At 44.4% G+C, this 6,000-nt stretch overlaps 1 protein-coding gene across 1 annotated transcript in view; it reads right to left on the reverse strand.

Annotated features, from left to right (window-relative positions):
- Nucleotides 1-3,701, reverse strand: part of LOC120319941 (neurocan core protein-like) — a 49,742-nt gene extending 46,041 nt beyond the window's left edge. Inside the window, exon 1 of the mRNA XM_039369314.1 lies at nucleotides 3,666-3,701. The gene's annotated coding sequence lies outside the window, so the exon portion shown is untranslated. The remainder of the gene's footprint in view (nucleotides 1-3,665) is intronic.
- Nucleotides 3,702-6,000: the final 2,299 nt, after the last annotated feature.

The following is a 6,000-nucleotide window of genomic DNA, read 5'->3' on the forward strand; positions in this document are numbered from 1 at the left end:
TTGCACCATTTTACAACCTTTTTGCCACCCTTGTTAAGTCAATCACTGCAACTGATGTTAGTAAACCTGGTCATTAAATGAACCTGGCTCCCCCATGGACTTTGCTTGTCACAAAAGGTGATCAGGTGATCTTGGGATACTGCATGCGTCATAAATATCATCTAGTTGCCAAGTGTCCAGATTTTGATCACATGATCACGGGGAGGCTGCAACGGTCGTAGCTGTGAAAAACGATCCTAAGTCACGTTTTTTAGTGTTATTGTAACTTTGAACAGTCATTAAACGAACTGTTGTAAGTCGAAGACTCTCTGTACATCATACTGTTGGTATGTGTCAGGTGCAAGATGTCAGCAGCCAGGATAGAGTTTAAAATTACTATGGGTTTATTTCATGCAAACTAAACAACAATATGAATGGCTAACGGTCAAGGCAGCTGGTAAGAGTCAACGGACTTCAAGGGAGGCAGATTTATATCTGGGGGGAGGGGGGTTAGATACTCCAAATTGATGATACATTTGACACCCCCCCAGGCTCCACCTGGTCACCTACAGCGTGTTTGTCAACGCTGCTAACCTTGGATGTTTTGCATTGACAACAGATGGAAATGTAGCCATTTTTTACCTTTTGCTTTTAGGGTTAGATGATGCTGGCGAGGGGGATGTGAATGAGAGTCCAGCCGGACATAACAACACTGAGCTTAGCATGAGAATCAAGGTTATTGAAATCAGAGTTGATAAAGAATTGGCAGGCTGGAGAGCTGGAGAGGAAGCCCTGCTTCAAGCTAATTGGGGAATGTGATTTATGACTGTAAATTGGAGGAGGGAATTGTGCTTTGATACTATGTGTCCAGGGGAGGGGAATTCAGTTTTTGCCTTCGATTATGTAAATGCCGATATTATGCTACTCGAATAAAAGATCCTTTAAGGTAAACAATGCCTCAAAGTTCTTTTGAAGAGTTTCATCTGTGGGAACCATGACAGTGTTTGTGTTTTAAGTAACCTTGCCATCTTTTGAGACTTAGATCATAAAAGCAGCTCTATGGAACTGTCTTTAGTGCTTTCATTTATTTATTAAATTTTTATGCCGCCCATTTTTCTTATAAGGCGACTCTGGCGGCTTACAAATTACACATTTTTCTCTTGGAACGCAGGTAGTCCTTGACTTACTCCCCACAACTGAAACCAGAATCCCCCTGGCTAAGCCAGATGGTTGTTCAGTGAGCTGTGTCTGATTTTAGGACTTTTTTTTTTGGCCACAGTTGTTAAGCAAATCACTGCAGTTGTTAAGTGAATCATGGGGTCATTAAATGACTCTGGCTACCCCCGTTGAAACCTATATGCGGGTCAAGAAGCAACAGTGAGAACTAGACACGGAACCACTGATTGGTTCAAAATTGGGAAAGGAGTCAGGCAAGGCTGTAGTGTATACTGTCGCCCTGTCTATTTAACTTATATGATGAGCACATCATGAGAAAGGCAGGGCTAGATGAATCAAAAGTTGGAATTAAGATTGCCAGGAGAAATATCAACAATCTAAGATATGCAGATGATACCACTCTAATGGCAGAAAGTGAAGAGGAACTAAAGAGCCTCTTGATGCGGGTGAAGAAGGAGAGTGCATAAGTTGGCTTGAAACTCAACATTAAGAAAACCAAAATCATGGCATCCGGCCCTCTCAATTCCTGGCAAATAGATGGGGAAGAAATGGAGGTAGTGACAGATTTTATTTTCCTGGGCTCCAAGATCACCACAGATGGGGACTGCAGCCAAGAAATTAGAAGACGCTTGCTCCTGGGGAGGAAAGCTATGGCAAATCTAGACAACATACTAAAAAGCAGAGACATCACCATGCCAACAAAAGTGCGTATACTCAAGGCCATGGTTTTCCCAGTTGCAATGTATGGATGTGAAAGTTGGACCATAAGAAAGGCTGAGCGCCAAAGAATTGAGGCCTTTGAACTATGATGCTGGAGAAGACTCCTGCGAGTCCCCTGGACTGCAAGGAGATCAAACCGGTCAGTCCTAGAGGAGATCAACCCTGACTGCTCTTTAGAAGGCCAGATCCTGAAGTTGAAACTCAAGTACTTTGGCCACCTAATGAGAAGGACGGACTCACTGGAGAAGAGCCTCATGCTGGGAAAGATTGAGGGCAATAGAAGAAGGGGATGACAGAGAACGAGGTGGCTGGATGGAGTCACTGAAGCAGTAGGCGTGAACTTAAATTGACTCCAGAAGATGGTAGAGGATAGGAAGGCCTGGAGGAACGTTGTCCATGGGGTCGTGATGGGTCGGACACAACTTCGCAATTAACAACAACAACAACCCCCGTTGACTTTGCTTGTCAGAAGCTGGTTAGAAAGGTTGCAAGTGGTGATCAGAGGACCCTGGGTTGCTTGTGCAATCACGCCTGTTACCAAGTGCCCCAAATTTAATCATGTGGCTTATAGGGCAAGTGCAAGAACTGGGGCATAAGTCCCTTCTTCAGGGCCGTTGTAACTTAGAACAGTCACTAAATAAATAGTTGTAAGTCAAGGACTATCTGTATTACCTGTATTGTGGGTTTGGGTTTTTTACAGAATACAGAATAACAGAGTTGGAAGGGACCTTGGAGGTCATCTAGTCCAACCCCCTGCTCAGGCAGGAAATCCTATACCATTTCGGACAAATGGCTGTCCAGTCTCTTCTTAAAAACTCCCAGTATTGGAGCACCCACAGCTTCTGGAGGCAAGTCGTTCCACTGGTTAATTGTTCTATCAGGAAGTTTCTCCTTAGTTCTAGGCTGCATCTCTCCTTGATTAGTTCCCATCCGTTGCTTCTTGTCCTGCCTTCAGGTGCTTTGGAGAATAGCCTGACTCCCTCTTCTTCTCTGGCAGCCCTTCAAATATTGGAACACTGCTGTCATGTCACCCCTCGTCCTTCTCGTCATTAAACTGGACGCACCCAATTCCAGCAACCGTTCCTTATTTATTTTTGTTCCAGTCTCCTAATCAGGTTTGGGGCGTTTTGATTCCTTTTTTATAGAGCTGCAACTGAAGGGCTATTCTCCTAAAACCACTCCTAAGACAGAAGGCTACCTTTTCAAAGGAGAGCAGGAGAGGGGCACCCCATTTGGCTTCCCTGAGCCAACTCCCCTTCCCTCTCTGCCTCTCTGATTGAGGAGGCAGGATTTAAGGGGCAATTATTGTAAATGATCGGAGCTGCAAGCTGGTTGGGGCCCCAGGGACTCAGTTTTCCTATTGTCAGCCAAAGTGGCTGGCACACTCCCTGGTCTAACGGGCTGATTTACGAGGGGGCTGCTGGAAAGAGGAAGGAGACACGCATGCCGCCTCTTTCAAGCCCTCTGCCTTTAAATAAAACAAAGTGCCTGCATGCCGCCTCTTTCAAGCCCTCTGCCTTTAAATAAAACAAAGTGCCTGCCTTGTTTACTACGGTGCTGGTATCTCAGGGTGGGTTATAAATCCCAACAGGTCCCTTTTCCCTCCCTGGTTGTTATCCCAACAAATTGTTTAAGGGGAGATGCCAGGCAGCTGCAAATAAGCAATTCACAACTTCAGGAAAGTCTACTGCTCACCGTTGGAGAAGCCAGCAAAAAAGCTCCTGGCTAATTAAGGAAGACGGGTGAGCAGCAGGAAATCCCAAGCCGAAATAGTTAGCAGTTATGCTGACCCACAAAGAAGAAACAACCGATGTAAGCAGATTTCATCCCTGGCTGTTTTGAAGACTGTAGGCAAGAGGCGTTTGCAGCTGCAAGCTGCAAGGGCCACGTGTGCACTATGGCATTGTCATGCAAATACTACCGTGACATACATGTCTCCTGACAACTGATGCGGGTAGAGAAGTGGGGCCTTTGCACGATGACATTCGTACACATATGTCTTCATTGACTCCCCCCCCCCATGCATGCCGCTACTATAGATACAGGCTGCAAGTGATAGGTTTGTTCTCCTAGGTCAGTGGTGGTGAACCTATGGCACAGGTGCCAGGGGCGGCACTCAGAGCCCTCTCTGTGGGCATGCACACCGTCACCCCAGTCCTAGGCCTTCAGCTGGGTTTTATAAAACCTTTTCAGAAGACAGGCTTAGGATACAGGAGGACCTGGACAGACCTGAACACTGGGCGCTATCTAACAAAATGAAATTCAATGGTGAAAAAAGTAAGGTTCTACATTTAGGCAAGAAAAACCAAACGCACATGGAATAATATAGAGGGTACCTTGCTCAATAGTAGTAACTGTGAGAGGGATCTCGGAGTCCTAATGGACAATCATTTAAATATGAGCCAGCAGTGTGCTGCAGCTGCCAGAAAAGCCAACACAGTGCTAGGCTGCATTAACAGAGGGACAGAATCAAGATCACGTGAAGTGTTAATACCACTTTACAATGCCTTGGTAAAACCACACTTGGAATACTGCATCCAGTTTTGGTCACCATGATGTAAAAAAGATGTTGAGACTCTAGAAAGAGTACAGAGAAGCGCAACAAAGATGATTAGGGGACTGGAGACTAAAATATATAAGGAACGATTGCTGGAATTGGGTATGTCTAGTTTAACGAAGAGAAGGATGAGGGGGGACATGAAAGCAGTATTCCAATATCTCAGGGGCTGCCACAAAGAAGGGGGAGTCAAGCTATTTTCCAAAGCGCCTGAATGCAGGACAAGAAGCAACGGGTGGAAACTAAGCAAGGAGAGAAGCAACCTAGAACTAAGGAGAAACTTCCTGACAGTTAGAACAATTAACCAGTGGAACAACCTGCCTCCAGAAGCTGTGAATGCTCCAACACTGGAAGTTTTTAAGAAGAAACTGGGCAGCCATTTGTCAAAATGGTATAGGGTTTCCTGCCTGAGCAGGGGGTTGGACTAGATGACCTCCAAGGTCCTTCCAACTCTTTTATTATTATTATTTATTATTATTATTACTTATTATTATTATTATGATCATCGCACAGTCAGCCAGATGTTCAGACTGGATTTGGCATTTTGTCTACCTATCGAGTCCTTACCCAGGACCTGGGATAGGCAGATGTGGATGTTTGATGGTATTACAGATATCGTCGCAGGATGGAAGCAGTTCCTAGTAAGGCCGCCTTTTGCAATTGACTAATAGCGAATTTGTCAATGCCAATGGTGTTCAAGTGTGCTTCCAGTTGTTTTGGGATTGCACCCAAGGAGCCTATGACTATTGGTACTACCTTTGCTTGCTTTTGCCACAGTCTTTCTATTTCTATTTGTAGGTCTTTGTATTTTGTTATCTTCTCCAGTTCTTTCTCTTCTATTCTGCTGTCTCCAGGCACTGCCACATCCACTATCCAGACTTTTTTGTCTTTCTTATCGACAATTGTTAAGTCTGGGGTGTTATGTTGCAGGTGCTTGTCTGTTTGAATTCTGAAGTCCCAGAGCAGTTTAATTTTATCATTTTCTATGACTTTCTCTATTTTATGATCCCACCAGTTTTTGCTTACAGGCAAATGATATTTTTTGCAGATCTTCCAATGCACCATTGTTGCTACTTTGTCATGCCGCTGCTTGTAATCAGTTTGTGCAATCTTCTTGCAACAGCTTACCAAGTGGTCCACTGTTTCTTCAGCTTCTTTGCATAGGCGGCACTTACTGTCTGTTGCTGTCTTCTCAATTTTGACTTTGTATGCATTTGTCCTTAAGGCTTGGTCTTGTGCAGCCAGAATTAGTCCCTCGGTCTCTTTCTTCAATTTTCCTGCTCTTAGCCATTGCCAGGTTTTATTATTATCTGCTTTCCCAGCTATTTTTTTCATGTATTGGCCATGTAGTGCTTTGTCTTCCCATGCCTCTATTCTGTTCTTCATTTGGTCTTTCTTGTAGGCCAGTTTGGTCTCTCCAGTAGTTAGTAAGCCTTCCTGATATACTAATTTCAGTGCATCTTCATCATTGTTCTTCAGATATTCTTCCAAAGCCATTTTTTCTTCTTCAACCATCTGATGTACTTGTAGCATTCCACGCCCACCTATTTGCCTTGGTAGATAAAGTC

The sequence above is a fragment of the Crotalus tigris genome, unplaced genomic scaffold (genome assembly GCF_016545835.1).
Source record: "Crotalus tigris isolate CLP2741 ecotype Arizona unplaced genomic scaffold, ASM1654583v1 scf7180000021045.60732, whole genome shotgun sequence".
In the NCBI taxonomy this organism is placed as follows: domain Eukaryota; kingdom Metazoa; phylum Chordata; class Lepidosauria; order Squamata; family Viperidae; genus Crotalus; species Crotalus tigris.